We start from the raw sequence: 20,388 nt of genomic DNA, 5'->3' as shown, positions 1-20,388 counted from the left end.
AGCTGTCTGTTCCGTGTACAGGCTGGGCAGTGGTCCAAACGAGGAACTACTGAGCTACAGGAAAGACTGTGCCGCATCCAAGATTGGTGATGCCAGCAGCACAGCCAGGGCCGCAGTCAGGACTGGCAAGGGGTTTCTCATGAGGACGCAGGGAAGCTTTTGAAAGCAGTCATCCAGAGGCAAAGATGAGTTTGGCAACCAGGCAGTGGGGATAGGAAGTGAGTCAGGCAATGGGATTCAGGATTGCTATCAAATGCTTTCCCTGTTGCTTGCGTCTATTTCTATTTTACCACCTTCAAATGTGGCAGCTTTCATTCCAGGGACATCAGAAAGCACCACTTGCCTCAGACACCTCTCCTTCACAAAGCACCTCGACAACAAAGGTGGGTTTTAATGGTTCTGCTATTAATAGTGAACGGTGGCTCTGATTCATCAGAAATCATTTAAAGTCGATTTGCTTTTCACAGGTGTCTATTATTTTGGCTAAAAGACTAGGCACTCAATTTCTGTGCTTTGTTGCTTTTATTTCTTTGCTATTATGTCATCAATGGGAACAGGAAGGAACATTAGGCTCCAAAGACTTATTTTCTCCTGATTTCTCTAACTTTCCAAGTGCTGCAAATTTTCCTTATTTTGGGGGGTTAAGTCTGTTTAAAAACAACAGAGTGAGAAAATAAAAATACTGGTTAAAGGGAACTTGTCCTGTTGCCATAAAAGTCTCCTGCACAGGGGAGGAAACCATCAACAAAATGGAAAAGCAATCTACAAAAGCGTCTGAGTGGCTTAGTCAGTTAAGCGCCCAACTCTTGATTTTGGCTCAGGTCAAGATCTCAGGGCCTCAGGCTCTGTGCTGAGTGTGGACCCTGCTTAAGATTCTCTCTCTCTCTTTCTGCCTCTGCCCCTCCTCCTGATTATGTATACTCTCTCTCTTGAAATAAATAAATATAAGCTTAAAAAAAGCAACCTACCAAATGGAAGAAAATATTTGTAAATCATATATCTGATAAGGAGTTAATCTCCAAAATATATAAAGAACTTATGCTACTCAAAAGCAAAAAAAAAAAAAAAAATCAAAACAAAACCCTCCCCAAATAATACAATTTAAAAATGGGCAAAGAATCTGAGTAGAGGGCAGCCCTGGTGGCCCAGCGGTTTAACGCTGCCTTCCGCCTGGAATGCGATCCTGGAGACCCAGGATCGAGTCCCACATCAGGCTCCCTGCAAGGGGAACCTGTATCTCTGCCTCTCTCTCTCTGTGTGTGTCTCTCATGAATAAATAAATAAAATCTTTAAAAAAAAAAAAAGATTCTGAGTAGACAATTTTCCAAAGAAGACATACAGATGGGCAAACAAGTATGTGAAAAGATGCTTAACATCACTCATCATAAGGGAAATGCAAATAAAAGCCAATGCAGTATCACCTCACATCTCTCGCGATGCTTATTATAGAAAAGACAAGAAGTAACAAATGTTAGCAAGATGTAGAGAAAAGGGAACCCTCGTATACTATTGGTAGGAATGTAAATTGGTTGCAACCACTATAGAAAATGATATGGAGGTTCCTCAAAAAATTAGAGATAGAATTGCCATGTGATCCAGCAATTACAGTCTTGGGTTTTTATCTGGAGGAAAGGAAAATGCTAACTCAAAAAGGTACATGCATTCCCATGTTCATCACAGCAGCATTCATGATAGCCAAGATGTGACATTAACCTAAGTATCCATCGGTGGAGAATGGAAAAAGAAAATGTGGCATACATATAAAATGGAATATTTTTCATAAAAATAAAGGGAAATCTTGCCTTTTGCAACAACATGGATGTAATGCTTAAAGGCATTACACTAAATGAAATAAGTCAGACAGAGACAACTTGCATATGATCTCACTTATATGTGGAATGTGACCAAAAACCAAACTCACAGAGAACAGATTGGTGGTTGCCAAAGGTAGGGGATGGGCAAAATGGGTGAAGATGGTCAAAATGTTCCAACTTCCAGTTATAAAATAAATAATTCCAATTATAAAGTACAGCATGGTAACTATACTTAATAATACTGAACTGTATATTTGGAAGTTGCTAAGAGAGTAGATCTTAGAAGTTCTCATTGCAAGAAATGTGGTGGTAGAGGTTAACTGGACTTACTGTGATCATTTTGCAATAAATACAAATATCTGTTGTACATCGGAAGCTATTATGTTATATGTCAACTATATCTCAATTTTTAAAAATCTGAATACATCAAGCAAGTAAAGTCAATATGGAGAAATAGAATAGTCCTAGGCTTCTCAGCACGACATATTTGGGTTCCTGACTCTGTGATCCTGGGCATATTATCTTTCCATATGTACATGGAATACTAACCCTACCTTGCAAGGATATTTGGGGATTCAAGATAACATGTGTAAAAGTTCTTGTCCAGTAATGGTATTATTTTAATCACAGACAGAATTTGACCAGGAATTAAATGATCATGGCCCTGATGGTGTCAGTTTGGACACCGTGCAGACAGCAAATGAATCATTTTAAAGGTTCCTTGTGCTGAGTCAGGAATGCAGCATGGCTGGATAGTAACAAATGGAAGGGATATGTGAGAGGCTGGGAACAAGTGGATTGCAAGTCAAAAACCTTCTTTATCTTTAGATATGCCCTATTAGAACTATTCTGAAAACTCTTTGTACTAAAGACATATATTGCACATTGTTTGAGATAAATTAAAAATGTTTTTAAAAGAGAGAGAGAGAAAGGTCTTTTCATTCTTCACAAATGAAACTAAAAATGTCTACCTTTACCTCCTCCCCCAAAGGGAAGAAAAAAGAAACTTGCTTTTGTCTTAGAAAATACATAAGGCTTAAGATAACTTATTATTAAGTACGTTGTCTTGACTTCCAAAAATGAGCTCCGTGGGCCGGCATTAAATCAGAAGTATGCCTATTGCCTGCACTGTAGGGGAAATGATGGCTTTAAGTATATTTGTATCCCTTTATTTGTCTTAAATCCTAAACATCCTGTTGTCATGGAAATGCATTCCCCGAGCATCATATATGAGGGGTGTTTGTATTCCGTGTAAAGAGATTTCCAGTATTTGTCACATTTGCCAATCCCATCTAGAAGAAAGCTGATGATCCAGGATTCACATATGATATATGATATCTGAAGCATTCAGCATGATTAATCCATGAACTTGAGCTGAAATGGAGTTTAAAGGAGGCATGGTTAGCTCCAGAAAGGAGCTCCAGAAGGAGGAGGAGGAGAAGAAAGATAAGAATAAAACCAGCAGGTGAGGGGGACTGGAGTAAGAAGTGCCACAGATAAGACTGCATATTTCTTCTCTGTACTTTTGCAATGTTGATAACCAGTCAGGGTCCTTGGTTAGAAACAAAGGAATCCACCTGACTAACTTGACCAAAAAAAAAAAAAAAAAAAAAAAAAAAATTTACTGAAAGAATGTCAAGCAGCTCACAGAATCATGGAAAAGGTTAAAGTTTTTGAAAAACAGGCACAAAGCAAGAGAAACTGGGAGGCTGGAATTGGAGCCAGAGTTATGTCACAAGAGAAGCTTGGCTACGGAGACCTTGCAAATGCCAGCAACACTCAATGCCACCACTGTGCTCACTTTGTTGCAACACTCACTCTAGACGCAAAATTCCGGGTGGGATGGTCTGATGGGCCAAGCTGGGCTGTGTCCTAGTGGCCAGAGGCCAAGAGGATGCAGCCTTTTCAACTTCCACAGTTGCAGATAGGAACCCCTACCTCCTACCAGACTCATCAAACAGAAGGAGACTTAAATGTTGGGCAGCCCTCACGAAAGTACAAAGTTTTCCCACAGAAAATGTCATTTTGCCTTTATGGTTTATATACTCTTCCTACCTTCAGAGAAGACTTAAAGAGGCTAACAGTTAAAGGTACAGGTTCAGTGGATCTATGAAAATAAAGGAAAGGTATTCAGAAACCCTGGAACAATGCTAGAAAGCCCTTAGCAGATTGGGGCAGGGGGATGCTAGAAGAAGTAAGAAAAAAAAATGTATCCTATTATTTCTGTCACATTTTTCCTTCGCATTCTTCTTGCTGTGTTTTTCTCTCTCCCTCCCTCAATGAATTTTTTTTCATTCCCTGTAGTTTTGAAAAGGTATAAAAAGATATTCCCAGGGCAGCCCGGGTAGCTCAGCGGTTTAGTGCTGCCTTCGGTCCAGAGCATGATCCTGGAGACACGGGATCGAGTCCCACGTCGGGCTCCCTGCATGGAGCCTGCCTCTCCCTCTGCCTGTGTCTCTGCCTCTCTCTCTCTCTGCCTCTCGTGAATAAATAAATAAAATCTTAAAAAAAAAAAAGAAAGTTGAGATGCTGTATTCATCCATCCACTCATTTATTTATTTATTCATTGAGCACTTACTTCATGATAAGCCTAGTGAATAAGACACAAGGTTTCTACCCTCAAGAAGCTGATATACTTATAGGTTATTTAAGGTTTGGATAGAAACTCAAATGCCTTCAGTGACCAGAACAGACAAAGCATGAAGCAGCTGTTTTTGTGTCAGTATTGAGTGGGGAAGACACTCTGTGCAAGTCCTACCCAAAGAGGTTAAGTCTGTTTAAAAAAAAAAAAAAAAAAAAAAAAAAAAAACAAGAGGGGTGCCTGAGTGGCTCATTGTTTACGCATATGATTTTGGCTCAGGTCATGGTCCTGGGGTCCTGGCGTCCTGGGATCGAGTCCCACATTGGGCTCTGTGCTAAGTGGAGAGTCTGTTTGTCCCTCTCCCTCTCCTTCTCTCCCTGCTCATTCTCTGTCTCTCTCTTAAAGAAATAAAAATCTTTTAAAAATAAATAAAAAGAAAAAAGGGCATATGTGTAAATAAGTATTTAAAATACAGAATACTGGGACACCTGGGTGGCTCACCGGTTGAGCATCTGCCTTTGGCTCAGGGCGTGATCCTGGGGTCCCAGGGTTCAGGTCCCACATCGGGCTCCCTGCATGGACCCTGCTTCTCCCTCCGCCTGTGTCTCTGCCTCTCTCTCTGTGTCTCTCATAAATAAATAAATAAAATCTTAAAAAATAAAATAAAATACAGAATATTGAATGTAATAAAATACAGAATACTGAATGTAATAACGTACAAATTAATACAGAAAAGAATGAAATTTGTTCAACGTGGGGTGCCAGGGTGTTAATGTTTCCAAGAGAACATGATCCCTAGAGAGGGTTTGCAAGACCAAAAGAAGACTCCCAGGCAGATGAGTGGGAGGACAGCTAAGGGAAAGTGAGCATCCTGGGTAAAAGTTGTAGGATTGAAACTTTCAGTGTACGGTGGGATCTAGAAGATGTTCAGAGCAATGGAAACCCAGAGAGAAGCAAGGAAGAAACGGAACTACAGAGAGGGTCTAGGACAATGAGTGGAACCCCTATTATGACCACTTCTAGGCAAATGGGGAACAGCTGATGATTCCAAACAGGGAACTGAGAGGATCTGGAAGCATTTGGGTACATAGATTTGAGAAGCATAAAACTGCAAGTGAAGAGAGTTGCTACAAGGGATGGTTGCATCACAGGTGATAGATGATGAGGCCCTAAGTGAAGTGGCCACAGAGATAGACACTCCTTCTAAGGACAATCAAGGAAGTAAGGTGGAGAAAACTTAGTGGTTTAGTAAATCTATGAGCTGGGGCACCTGGGTAGCCTGGTCAGTTAAGCGTCTGATTCTTGGTTTCAGCTCAGGTCATTACATCAGGGCCATGAGATCGAGCCCCAGGTCAGGCTCTGTGTTCAGCAGGAAGTCTGCTTGAGATTTTCTCTCTTTCTCCTTCTGGCTTGAGATTTTCTCTTTCTCCCTCTGTCCCTTCCCCTGCTCACACATCTCTCTCGCTCTCTTTCTCTCTCAACCCTTCTCTCTCTCTCCCTCTCATTCACAATAAATAAATAAATAAATCTTTAAGAAAAAAATCTGTGAGTTACCTAGTGTTAAATGCTTTGCCACTGAAAGAGATCTGTAGGATCGGGAGGTAGAAACACAACAAGGAAACCACAGTGTCATGAAAGTCAACAGAGGAGACCATTTTAAATTGCCGTGAATGTCCCCAGTGTGAAATGTTATGGAAGAGTCAAGTTAACTTAGAGGCAGAAACATGTCTGTGTGACATTTGTAAGGCTTTCAGACATTTTGGTAAAAGTAATAGAAGCAAATTTAATGAATGGTTACCCTAAAACAGAGGAATGTATCTCAGAAGAGGGCAGGTTAATAGAGGCCACAATGAAGAGGACCACTGGCCCCACATGGTAGACACAGAAAGGGAGAGCCGAGAAGTAACCTGATAATTCCTGTTTTACACCCAGATATACATTCCCCCTCCTTCTAGAGACGGCATCTTGATTTCCCTTTAGGGAACTAATCTTCCATCCCCCAGATTTGACTTGGTTGGGGATGTGACCACCATATAGACACGAGACCCAGGCCTGGTCAGAGGATTCCATTCCCTTGGCCACAACAATGGATTCAATGATGAGCCCATAACCCGAACCAGATCATGAACACACAATCCTCTGTTTGTTTTTCATATATTTGGTTTGGGTTGGTTTAGTTTGGTTTGGTTTAGTTTGAGCTGGCTTTCAGGGTTTTGTTGTTGGGGAGGGGCAGGTTGTGGAGCTTTGTTTTTGGTTTTGTTTTGGTTTTTTTAGATCTTTTGGTTTTTTCCCTCTGGAATCACTAAGCTTGTAGGAAACAGCCCTGGAGACGCTGGAGGCCACCAGCTGCAGAAGCGTAGCCTCGGAACAAGGCCAGCCCAGAGGAAAGCGGCACGGAGAGATGGAGAGGAAGGCAGAGGAGGAGAGACGGGGAAAGAGACGAGGTTGTCCTGGCATCACTCGTGCACCTGAAGCCAGCCACACTCACACACTTTTCAATAAAATGGGCCGGTAGATCCTCTTTATTTATTTATTATATTTAGCCATTTAAAGTGGTTTTTGGTCTCTTCTATCCTAAAAGCCCGGCCTGAAACAGCAGGCGGAGAGGTGTTAGAGGTAAACCAGTTCTTGCAGCCTGGCCAGCAGCCAGCTCTGATCGCGTATCTCCACGTCTGCCACCCCCCCACACCCCCTCACCCCCTCCAGGCAACCAGGAGTTTAGGGGCCTTAGGACTTCCAACTCCTCCAGGGGACTGAGGCAAAAGAACACGTGAGGAAGCTTGCAGGATCTCAGCAGCTTGGCCCTGAGCCCGGGCCATCCTGTTGCTGATGGATCAAGGTTCCTGGGAACCAGCTGTGAAAAACAGAGATATGGTACGATACCAAGGATTTTTAGAGCAAGGACCCCAGACGGCTGCTATTCTGTAGAAGTTAAGGATCAGACTGGCCTTTTCTACCAAAGTCAGCCCACATCGGAAATGCAATCATTGTAAGAAAGAGAATCCCAAACGCCTGCCACTCGGCATTTAAAGCAGGTATCAGGCCTACTTGGTGCAGAAATGCAGTGTGTATCCCTGGGGCTGCAAACACACTGTAGCTGTGTGAACAGCACCCCCTGGAGTTATGCCCTGTTCACCCTGCACAGCCCTCTGTGCTGATCCTGGCAGATACTCACTGACTAGCTACCTGACATTAGCATCCCTGACCCTGCAGTACAAAAAGGCCTCTGCACCCCTGCAGCGCAGGGTGAGAAGAAAGAAGCTGTTTACCGCAGCTTCGAGAACCTTTAGCATTTCAGATCTTCAGAAATGAGCTGCTGGGTTGTCCATGTGAAACCACCTCATCCCATCCTCGCAGCTGAGTGCGGGGCAGGGTTCACAGCCAAGGTTAACAGAACAGTCAACCCTCATCTGAACCCCTGTATGTTCTCTTTCCCAAGGGGATTCAGCTGAGCAAACACTGAATAAAACGGCTGCTCCTCAAGAAGGCGCCTGGATTTTTGGCAATAGTGCTACTGAGTCCTTTTATAAGAAATAAAGACCAGGCGATCTAAGTGTGGGGCAGAGTCTGAGTTTGGGGCCTTACTTAAACCCTTTGGATTCCACGGCCGGCCTTTCCCTTCCAGACACAGGATACAGTGAAAGTTCAGAATGGGTCACCCCAAACCTTTGCAAGCCTGATACCGAGTCCACCTTTCATGATATGAATAGTGTGTCCACTGAGGCCTAGAAGCATGTCTTTGCTCACCAACATTCCATGTGGGAAATCAGGAGAGATTATCTCTCACTTCCCAAAACAGAGAGGGTCTCAAAGACCCAGTAATTGCCCATAAGCCTCAATGATAGCCCCATTCCCAGAAGAGCGCTGTTTCTTCCCCACTCAGAAAGACTGAAAATTGATTTTTCTTATTTCTTCTGTGAAACTGCATATTAAGAAATCATTTACTCCCTAACTGTAGCCTCCATAGGCAATTTATTTGTACTCATGGGTACAATTTGATTGGAGCTTTTTTATTTTTCTTCTATCAGTGAGAACTTCTGCTCACAGCTAATGATCTCCTTACCTCACCTGCATTTTTCTAAGTAACAGAAACATTCACCTTGGATGATCTGGCCCTTAAAAGTCTGTACTGTGTGTTTCCAAAGAGTCACTGTTCCAAAACAAGAACTGCATTCACAATCGACAGAGGCCCTTGCCTTCTCTCACACTTACCACGATGGGCTCTCCCCGCCCTGCATCAAAGATGCTGCTGGTTTACATTTGTACAAATCAAACAAAAATCTTTTGATTCCCTTCAGTATTTCAGAGGTAGGGATGATGACTAGGAAATCATAGTGAGAACCTACCATTTATTAAGCGCCTATGATGTGCTTTACAGATATTATCTCTAATCTTAGAATAACCCAGCAAAAGAGGTATGATGAGCCCCATACAGAATTATTTGGTGTCACAGCTAAGACTTAAACTCAAATCCACTTAGGCCCAAAGCCCAGGATCTAAGGCCATGGATTTACTCACTAGATGGGTTCAAGCACAGAAAAGACAGGTGTCCTTAGCTCCCAAAAACTGGAATGTCATCAACTTGCTAGCACACAAAGCACAGTTACTACAGTGACTGATTTAGAGACCCTGATTGTGCCAAGAGAGTGCTGATCATTAGATTTATAATGATCATGCGCTAAGGGATTAGGCTTCATCAGCTTGGTCAATAAACCAGAATACTCTTCACAGCAAGGACAGAGAAGGAAGTGATGGCCTGTAACAGAAAAACAGAGCAATAGTAAAACAAATGCCAATTTTCATGACAGGATCCATTGTTTGAAGGCATCCAGGTAGACAATATTCAGACGTAAAACATTAATTTGAAGAGTGAAACACCTTGCTTCTAATAAGAAGCAAGATTTAGACAGTCACAAGTGCCTGCCAATGACAAAACACCTTCTGGAAACCATCCTGATAATCCTATCAATGTCATCAGACATCTGTAGAAGATAAAGGGTAGTAAGGAATCCTTTATACCTCCAGTTCAAACAAGTTAGCAGCAATTCACCAAAATATCAGAATAGTTACAGTTCTTATAAAACTTTTAATATACTGCTAGAAGATAATTAGGTGGACAGAAAAATTGGCATTATATTACATGACAAGCAGATTTGTGAAAGTGCATTCAAATTTCAGTTGGAGAAAAATGAGACTAATCCTGGAATTCCCTGGATTTTAGTTTAAAAAAATTCATACAGCTTTTGGAATACAAAACCCATGTGTCTGATTCTAAATTTGAGTTTTAAAATACTAAGATTCCAGAAAGACAGGTATCCTAAAATAAAATTACAATTAAATCTTATTTTTAAAAAAACTCAGCTGACTTGACCATCACATAAAAGACAAGGTCACACCGAAATAATAAATCTTCTGTTTTTGAAAGAGAGAGAAATAAATTATATTATCATCAAACAAATGCTTTTAAAAGCCATAGGGAAAATAGCGTCTAATACGTTAGGTTTGTGGACTTGTGAAGAGTTGAGGGGTTGGGTGGACAGGGGACGCGTGAACACTCTGAAGTATTTGTGTATAAGTGCCGTTGGTGAGAGGGAAGCTCATCACATGATTCTCAGAGGCAGATGTAACCCACACAAGGATTAAGATTGATGGTGGTAAAGTCTGAGAAAAAAAAAATTTTTTTAAAGATTTTATTCATTCATTCATGAGAGACACAGAGACATAGGCAGAGGTTGAAGCAGGCTCCCTGTAGGGAACCTGATGCAGGACTCAATCCTAGGATCCTGGGATCAGGACCTGAGCTAAAGGCAGACGCTCAACCATTGAGCCACCCAGGCATCCCCTGAAGTCTGAGAAAAATTTTAAACCTTGTCAATTATTGGAAGCTGTGACTGTTGCTGAGTGGAGCCTAAAATAAGAACTAGCTAAAATACAGGTACAAAATTTCTGAATGCCTAAGTCAGAAGAAAGACCCTCGGAGACATAATAGAGCTGACTCTGTGGCCATGAGTAGCTTCCAGAGAGCCAACAGTCCGTCAGGCTATTGTACTGCTCTATCCCCCTACAAAGGACCAAGCCCAAAATGCAAACGGGATTCGCTTTGTTTTTCCAACCACAGGCTCCTAGTAGCTCATGGCAGCTGGAGCAGTCCAGGCCACGTGCTGGAAGGGGATGGCCTTGTATTTCATTTTTATAGACCAAATGGCTTCTCAATAATTTATCATCCATATGATGGAGAAAAGTACCAATAAAATGTGATTATAAATCTCCACCTTCTTCCAGGATCAAGAAATGAACTTAAGGAAAGCTAAAAGAAAAATGACACACAGTTTTGTGAGCTAAAAATGCATGCCTTCCAAAACCGGAGGCTGCCCTGATTTCTTGAGCTAAATGCCTTTGAAGATGTTGAATTTGAAAAATAAGGAAAAATGGAGTGGGGGAGGGGAGAGTGTAGAAGAATTGTACGTATCTGGGCAGCCTACTGAATGAAATCTCCCTGAGATAGAGTCTGATAAGGATCCCCTGTGAAACATTTTATCTGCTATTTCCGGTTAACATGCAGAGCTGCATCTCTGCGTTGTATTTGAGTCTCTCATCCCAGAAAGGGTTCTTCATAGAAGAAGGAAAAGAAATCACACAAATGAAGAGGACGGGGCTGACATTGCAAAGGGCTATATGGAATAAAATGAAAAACTATCATAATAAACAAAATAATTAAAGAATGTTTATAAAGAAGTAAAACATCATTGGATGGATTTCACTAGAATCTATTTCTGGGATTATTCCTATTTACACATTTGCAGCATTTTGCCCCTAAGAATATATTTTAATTGAAATTTTTTTTTCATTTTTCAGCAAAATTCTGTGGCACTGTGCTCTCTCAGATGCATCAGCAGCAGTTACCTTGAAAGGTTAGGATAGTTCTGGCCTCTGAGAAGCTTCCACACTGCTTCCCACAAATATAGAAGCCCATAAGAATTCCAGCCTGCACTGAACAACCAGGCTGGAGATCAGCTCCCTTTGCTGTCTTGTCAAAGTCCCAACCAAACCCAGTACACACAGGTAGCTATTACATATTCGTCGAACAGCACCAACAGCTAACATATACACAGGGCTTACTGAGTCCTAGGAGCTGTTCCAAGCACTTTTCAAAAACTCTTACACAGTAGGTACTATTATTACCCCATTTTATGGATGAGGACATTGAGACATGAGAAGCTTTAACTTTTAACTAAGGCCACGCAGTTAATAAGCAGTGTAACCATGATTTAACTCTAATAACAACCTGACAGGATACAGATAATTTTTCCTACTTTTTGGACAAGGATCACGAGCCTCAAAAAGGTCAAGTGACTAACCCAAATTCACACAATTAAAGAAAACAGCCAATACAGAGTTAAAACCAGATCAGTCAGTTTTCTTTCCCGATGCCTGTTTGCAAGCCTATATCACAGCTTCAGCAGCACTTAAATCCTGTACAAAACTTCCTACTTTGGTTCTTTTTGACTTAGACAACATCAAAGACCATTCTTCCAGACAGAAAATAAGAGATCTAGCAATAAAGCTCCCAAGAAACAAGAATGTTCTCTAGATTTCTTGTTCTCCCTGTATGTGAAAGATTAATACAGAAGAATAATGTGTATAATTGCTTCAAACTTCACTGGCAAGAGCAAACAAGTTTGAAGATCATACACACTCAAAATATCAATAGCACAAAAAAGGAGATGAAAATACACATCAATGCCCTGTCAAGAACAAAGGAATTTCAGCTTACCTCACTTAAATTCAGCTAAGGATGAGATATACTGGATCTTTATGTCTAATAAATGAACTATTTACCTTGGCAAACATCGGAAAAGAACTTGCTTTCCAAAGCAAAATGTCATTTGTAAAAAATGAACTCATCCCTGCATAATAAGGACATTTGCTCTGACTAGAAGTGTTTATAATCTTAGAGAGAAAACACAATGTTTTTGGCACAATGGTTTTAGGCTTTGAGCTAGATAAACCAGGGCTTAGACAAAGAACTTGCTCTTGGCAGTTCCCTGCGAAGCAGCCAAATGTTGTTGTCAGCACCTCTCTAGCCTTCTTACCTCCCCTGCCTCCAGGTGTGTTCCTAGGACTTATATACTGTTCCAAGGATGTTCACCATTAGACCCACCCATGATTGTTAACATCGTCTCCCTGCAAAGCTGGATGTGGCTCTCTTTTTGTACAACAAAGGCTCACTTTTCTCCCTTAAGTCGAGAGAATACAGGGGGATTGTTTTTGAGAGGAGAGAGGTATAAACTGAGAGAAGATATGTTGCTAAATAACTCCCCAAAATCCATTCGTTCTTTCTATGTTTTTGCAATATAATTGCTCTGCCAGCTAGAAATTACATACCACAGCATCCCTTCCACCAAGCTTGACCATACGACTGACCAAAGTACTGACCAATAGGACATAAGCAGGAGTGATGCATGCAACTTCTTAAAACTCCGTGTCTTAAAAGTGAGATGTCTGGCCTCCCCTCCCTTTTCCCTTCCATGGAACTGGTAAGCCAGTTTCAAATATGTGGATGAGGATAAAACCCAGGAAATGGTGAAACATCAAAACAGAAGGAACCGAGGTCCCTGGATGTCCTCAAGAAATAAAAGGACTAAAACTTCCTATAAATCCAAGACCGGGCAGCCCAGGTGGCTCAGTGGTTTAGCGCCGCCTTCAGCCCAGGGTGTGATCCTGGAGACCTGGGATCGAGTCCCACTTCGGGCTCCGGCATGGAGCCTGCTTCTCCCTCTGCCTGTTTTTCTCTCACTCTCTCTCTCTCTCTCTCTCTGTTTCTCATTAATAAATAAATAAAATCTTAAAAAAAAATAAATCCAAGACCATCCACCTACCATCATATCACTGTGAGAGAGAAATAAACTTTAATTCTGACTGAGTTGCTGTTATTTTGACTCTGTAAAGTGGTCAGACCAACATGCTAAGTAGTATGGGCAAGAAGAGAAAGGAAAGCACAAAAGACCTTCCCAGAAGTCACACACACACATACACACACACACACTTCTCTGTGCTCAATCTCTTCATCTATAAAAAGCACTTTCAGTGCTATTGGGAAGATTACATTAAATAATATATGTAATGTATTAAGTAGACATCCTAAGTTTTCAGGTTATGCTAGCTTTTAAAAAGTTACAGTCTTCTATCAGATGTTCTTTCCTTCCCACATCTCTAAGTTCGAAATATCTTAATCAGAAGATTTTAGAAAGATAACAGAGTAAGAAATAACAGGAATATTATTTCAATAGAAAGAAAAAGCATTTGAAAAAGTACACATCCACTCATGAGAAAGTAGGGTTAGAGGGAACATATGTCGTCAACATGATAAAGGCCAATAATGAAAAACTGAGAGCTAACATCATCCTCAATGGGGAAAAACTGAGAACCTTTCCCCTATGGTCAGGAACAAGACAAGGATGTCCATTCTCCCCACTTTTACTCAGCATAGTACTGGAAGTCTTAGCCACAGCAATAAGATGACAAAAAGAAATAAAAGACATTCAAATCAGTAAGAAATAAGTAAAACGTTCACTCTTTGCAGATGACATGGAACTATTTATAGAAAACCTGAAAGACACCACCAAAACACGACTAGAACTGATAAACAAAGTCAGTAAAGTCACAGGAAACAAAATCAACATATAAAAATCGATTGCGGGCAGCCCCGGTGGCTCAGCAGTTTAGCGCTGCCTTCTGCCCAGGGCCTGATCCTGGAGTCCCGGGATAGAGTCCCACGTCTGGCTCCCTGCATGTGTCTCTGCCTCTCTCTCTCTCTCTCTGTCTCTCTGTCCCTCATGAATAAATAAATAAAAATCTTTAAAAAATAAAAATAAAAATGAAAATATATTGCATTTCTATACACCAATAATGAAGCAGAAGGAGAAATTAAGAAAAAAAATCCCATTTATATTGCAAGAAAAAAATAAGATATCTAGACATAAACCTCACTAAAAAGGTAAAAGACCTTACTCTGAAAACTATAAAACACTGATGAAAGAAATTGAAGACTACACAAAGAAACGGAAAGACATTCCATGGCCATAGATTAGAAGAAAAACTATTGTTAAAATGTTTATATTATTCAAAGCAATTTACAGATTTTTTTCAACCAAATTATTTTCTTTTTATTTATAATGATTTTCTCAATGTTTAAATGAAATTAAAATGTTTTTATTCACAAAATGAGAATAATTTGTCTCTGATACATAAAGTGCTCATTTTCCTAACTTAAATGAAGAGAAGTAAATAAGTCTTACTTAGTTTCATAGAAAGCTTTTACTCTATAAGACTTATAGGGGAAAATGGCAATATTTGAAAACAGCTACAGGGATCAAAGCAGAACACAGGAGGGTAATGAGCAGAGTCATGGAACATACTAAAGAGGTATGTTATAGTCAATCTCACTGGAACCTGTAGAGTCACATTCTCATAGACTGATTTATATTTCATATTATTCCATTGGCAGATATTCTTATTCCTCAAAGCACAAGGAGTTGCCACTTCTGATTGAGCCCAGCATTCCAGAATTTGAAACTCTTGGTCACAATACATCAGTAAATCAGAGTTCTTGACCACAATAAAGGTTTCCATCTTTACCATGTGGCCGACGACAGCTGTTGAGCACAAGCAAAAAAGCTTGGAAACAATGCACTGTGAATCTTGTCTGGCATAGATTAGAACTTTAGATCCCTTGGACAAATAATTGGGAACTTCTATATGGAAATTTTCTCAAACCATCACTGCCTCTGTTATGTTTCCCTCTTGTAATGAAGCCAACTCCTATGGACTCACAAAAAGTCCTGTCAGGATGTACCGTTTAATTAAGAGTCAGCTGTTCCATAAATCCTCAATGTTTTCTCCAAATTCCACTTTTATTAAAAGATCTCTGTGGGAACCATCTTTTAAAACTTCCTGCCTCAAAATAATTTCAGAACAAGTGGCTCTTGTGCCGGGGTTGGCAGGGTGGCAGTGAAAGGATGGCTGGTAGCTCCCAGAGAAGCAGCCAGGCTACTACCCAGATGCTCATGGCCCTGGCAGCCAGGACACTGAAGAACGTGCTCTGTAGAGGAGGGCACAGGTAAGAAATACGGATGGAGGAGCCTGAGCACACCTCAGGCCACTCATAGAGTGTGCTGCCACAGAGGTAGTGACCGCCATAGAAGACTCCGTAACACCACCTCAGGTCCTGCCATTCCCTGGCTCCCTCTAGCTCTGGCCCCTGAAAGTTCTGGTGTTGGGAAAGGCAGTAGGCCCAAGATCCTTATTCACTCCTTCTTTGCCTCTTGCACTCTACACATTTAATGCAATCCCTATCAAAATACCAACAGCATTTTTCACAGAACTAAAACAAACAATCCTAACATTTGTATGGAACCACAAAAGACCCCAAATAACTAAAGCAATCTTGAAAAAGAAAAGCAAAGGTGGAGATATCACAATTCCAGACTTTGGGTTATATTACAAAGCTGTAGTAATCAAAACAATATAGTACTGCCACAGAAGTAGACAGATCAATAGAACTGAATAAATCCACAATTATATGGTCAATTAATCTCTGACAAAATAGGAAAGAATATCCAATGGGAAAAAGACAGTCTCTTCAACAAATGGTACTGGGAAAACTGGACAGCAACATGCAGAAGAATGAAATTGGACCACTTTCTTACACCACACACAAAAATAAATTCAAAATGGGTTGGAAGCTAAATGTGAGATCTGAAACAAACAAACAAGCAAAAAAATCATAGAAGAGAAGAGGTCACAAGCAGTAATTTCTCTGACATCAGCGGTAGCAATTTTATCTAGATAGGTCCCCTGAGGCAAAAGCAAAAATTAACTATTTTGACTACATCAATATAGAAAGCTTCCACAGAGCGGAAACAATCAACAAAACTAAAAGGCAACCTATGAAATGGGAGAAGATATTTGCAAAGGACATATCTAATAAAGAGTTAGTATCAAAACATATAAGGAATGTATACAACTCAACACCTCCTCACCACCAAAAAAAAAAAAAAAGATTACAAATGAGAAGGCTTGGATAGATATTTCTCCAAAGACGACATACAGATGGCCAACTGACACGAGTAAAGATGCTCAACATCACTCATCATCAAGGAAAAGCAAATCAAAACCACAATGAGATATCACCTCACACCTGTTAGAATGGTTAAAATAAAAAACACAAGAAACAAGTGTTGACAAGGATGTGGAGAGAAAGGAACCCTCTTACACTGTTGGTGGGAATGTAAACTGGTGTAGCCACTGTGGAAGACAGTATAGAGGTTTCTCAAAAAATTAAACATAGCATTATCATATAATCCAGTAATTCCATTACTGGGTATCTACCCAAAGATATGAAAACACTAATTCAGGGGCACTGGGTGGTTCAGTCTGTTAAATGTCTGCCTTGGGCTCGAGTTGTGATCTCTGGGTCCTAGGATTGAGCCCCATGTGATGCTCCCTGATCAATGGGAAGTTCTCCTCTCCCTCTCCCCTTACCCCTTCCCTCCCCTTCTTTGCTCTCTTTTTCTCTAAATAAAATCTTTTTAAAAAGTCATTTTTTAAAAAAAGACTCTCAACTATAGAGAACTGCATAGAATTGTTGAATCACTGTATTGTACACCCAAAACTAATATAATATTGTATGTCAAGTATACTGGAATTAAAATTAAAATTTAAAAAAACTCTAATGAGATACCACCTCACACCAATTACTACATTTTGGCTACTATCAAGAAAAAGAAAACAGAAAACAATAAGTGTTGGTAAGACTGTGGAGAAATTGAAACCATTCTTTTTTAAAAATTAATTAATTAATTAATTAATTTTAAGATTTTATTTATTCATTCATGAGAGACACAGAGAGAGAGAGAGAGAGAGGCAGAGACACAGGCAGAGGGAGAAGCAGGCTCCATGCAGGGAGCCCAATGCGGGACTCGATCCTGGGACTCCAGGATCACGCCCTGGGCTGAAGGCAGGCGCTAAACCGCTGAGCCACCCAAGGGTCCCCCATTCTGTATTTTTGATAGGAATAAAAAATGGTACAAATGCTATGGAAAACAGAATGGAGGGGCCTCAAAAAATTAACAATAGACCCAGCAAATCCTCTGTAGATATACACCATAAAGAATTGAAAGCAGGATCTCAAAACTATACTGGTAACTTATGTTCATAGCAGCGTGATTCACAACCCCTGAAACGTGGAAACAACCCAAGGGTCCATTGAAGTACAAACCAATAAACAAAATGTGATATAATTCATACAATGGAATATTATTCAGCCTTAAAAATGAAGAATTTTCTGATAAATGTAACATAGGTAAACCTTGAGGACATTATGCTAAGTAACAGAAAACAATCCCAAAAGACAAATACTGATCGATTCCACTTATATGAGATACTTAGATTAGTCAAAACCATAGAGACAGGATGTAGAATGGTGGTTGTCAGGGAAAAAGGGGGCTATTGTTTAATGGATACAGTTTCAGGGATATAAGATTAAAGACAGATGGTGGTGATGGTTGCACAGCATTATGAATGTGTTTAATACCACTGATCTGTACAATTGAAATGGTTAGGATGGTAAATTTTATCATGTGTATTTTACCACAATAAAAAAACTTGGAAAAAAATATCTTTATCATCCATCACTAATAGTACTAATCATTAATCCATCATTAATCCTCCCTACTATTGTCTATGTCCAGCCAGGGGACAGACTAGCCACAGGCTGAATCCAGGCCAGAGACAGTTTTTTTTTTTTCCTTTAATTTGTTGCTAATATAAAAACTGGGAGTCTAGGGACGCCTGGGTGGCTTACTGGTTGGGCATCTGCCTTTGGCTCAGGGCGTGATCCTGGAGACCTGGGATCGAGTCCCACATCGGGTTCCCTACATGGAGCCTGCTTCTCCCTCTGCCTGTGCCTCTGCCTCTCTCTGTGTATGTCTCTCATGAATAAATAAATAAAATCTTTAAAAAAACAAAAACAAAACAAGACAAAAACAAAAACAAAAAAACTGGCAGTCTCCAGATACTATTTTCCACTGAGGAGAACCAAGATTCTTTGGACATATGATATTTCCAAGTTTGGGCAGGAAATTGTAAAAGATGACCTGGGACAACTTGTCCAACGAGATAGTAAAGAAGTTACCAACTTCTTAACTTTGGGTTGTGCCAAATGACTCAGGAGCCAACTTGCAGAGGCTCAGATGTATAAAATGCGAGATTGTTTTATCATCAACAAGAACTGCAATACATTAAAAATATTTAAACACACCAAATATATTTAAATCTGTGAGTTCATAAGCATAATACAAATAATTAATTGATAACCAGGGAAGATGCTTGGGAACTAGCTCATTATTTTGAAAATATATAAGTAACGGGAAAGAGTCAAGCATCCCCTAAACAAAGTACACTGTCATGTAACCAATAATGGATAAGGGAAAGTTTCTCTTTACAGAAGTATTCTAGCTATTAAGTAAAGAGGTCCTTAGGTGCACACACACACAACATATATATATATTAGAAAATCACTATTCTGCAACCTCAAAAAACTAGTTGAACCAGATATTCAATAACAAAGGCTGGGTTGCCTGGGTGGCTCAGTAGTTGAGTGTCTGCCTTTGGCTCAGGCTGTGATCCCAGGGTCCTGGGATGGAGACCCAGATGGATACCCGTATCAGGCTCCCCGCAGGGGACCTGCTTCTCCCTCTGCCTATGTCTCTGCCCCCATTTGTCTCTCTCATGAATAACTTTTTTTAAAAAAATATTTTTAAAAAATGGCTAATATTACAGAGAGACATCATATTACATGTCTCTGGCATATGAAAGAACACAATGCCACTTATTTAGTAGGTTCACCCAAAAAAGTTAAGCTGAAATTTGATCAAGCCTCTATATCTGACTACCAGTTCACAGAAAATACAGAGGAAAGGTGAAAATATTAAATGATACTCTAAGGATGCAATCAGAAAAACCCAGAGTCTGGGAAAGTTTACAGAACAAATAACCCAGGTTCTTTAACACATGAGAAAAAATGCAAGATCCGTGAGTGATTATATTCTAATACTCAATAGCACTGAAGTACAGACTTTAAGCATTAGAGTGTCTTAGAGACAAGTACTACCTCTGTCATTTATTAGCCATTTGCATGAAGAAGTTAATTTAACCTCTTTAAGCTTAGTCTTCTTTACCCGTAAAATGGTCATACTGATAGCAACTATCTCATAGAGTTGTGAGGATTGAGATAATGGACAAAAAACACTTAGCTCATTGCCTAACTTATGGAAACATGCACAATAAGAGCTATGTTTATAATCTTTATCATTAAAGAATGTGTGCCGAATGAATGATTAAATGAATGACTAGAATTAATAGGTTAAAAATACTGAATATAAACTATTCTTAGCTGATAATGTTGGCTACATCATTTACTCCATATTTATTGGGCACTGAAGTGGTGCAGGCGGTACAAAAATGAGTAAAATGTGACCTCTACACTTGGACTTCTGCCTTTTAAAAAAGAAATCCTCCATGTCTTAACCGCAAGGAATACTACCTAATGAGGCTGCCAAGACCCCTCTAACAGTCTGCTGGGAAGAACTTTTAGAATGGAGGACTATCACTCATCATTCTTTCCTCCAGAACCTGATCAAGGGGTGGATAATGCTCATTGTCACGAGACTGTACTCCCTATCATTGAAACACTTCAGAATTATTAACATTCTTATCAGACTTTAGCTTGTTGTCTGGTTCTTTTCTGCTCTTGTCACTGCCACCTGTTCCTCCTTTCTATCCACAAGGTCTCCTTCTGCTACTGACACTGAGGGAGGATCAGAAGATAGACATATTCCTCAGTATGACTTGGACATGGAAGAAAATAAGCAAACAACCTTGCCAGAATGTTAAGAGAACAAGTACTTCCTCATTAGAGAAAAGACAATGGAC

General features: G+C 40.2%; 1 long non-coding RNA gene and 1 pseudogene across 1 annotated transcript; one reads left to right on the top strand and one right to left on the bottom strand.

The window, feature by feature from the left end:
* On the top strand, positions 1-6,933 carry LOC144312212 (uncharacterized). The gene is made up of 2 exons (XR_013377671.1): positions 1-383; positions 6,670-6,933. It is a non-coding gene; the product is annotated as an uncharacterized LOC144312212 (long non-coding RNA).
* A 7,709-nt stretch (positions 6,934-14,642) lies between these two features.
* Positions 14,643-19,649, bottom strand: LOC144312022 (GPI alpha-1,4-mannosyltransferase I, stabilizing subunit pseudogene; annotated as a pseudogene).
* Positions 19,650-20,388: the final 739 nt, after the last annotated feature.

This window comes from Canis aureus, chromosome 4 (assembly GCF_053574225.1).
Source record: "Canis aureus isolate CA01 chromosome 4, VMU_Caureus_v.1.0, whole genome shotgun sequence".
NCBI lineage: Eukaryota > Metazoa > Chordata > Mammalia > Carnivora > Canidae > Canis > Canis aureus.
This window is presented reverse-complemented; position numbering and strand designations above follow the sequence as displayed.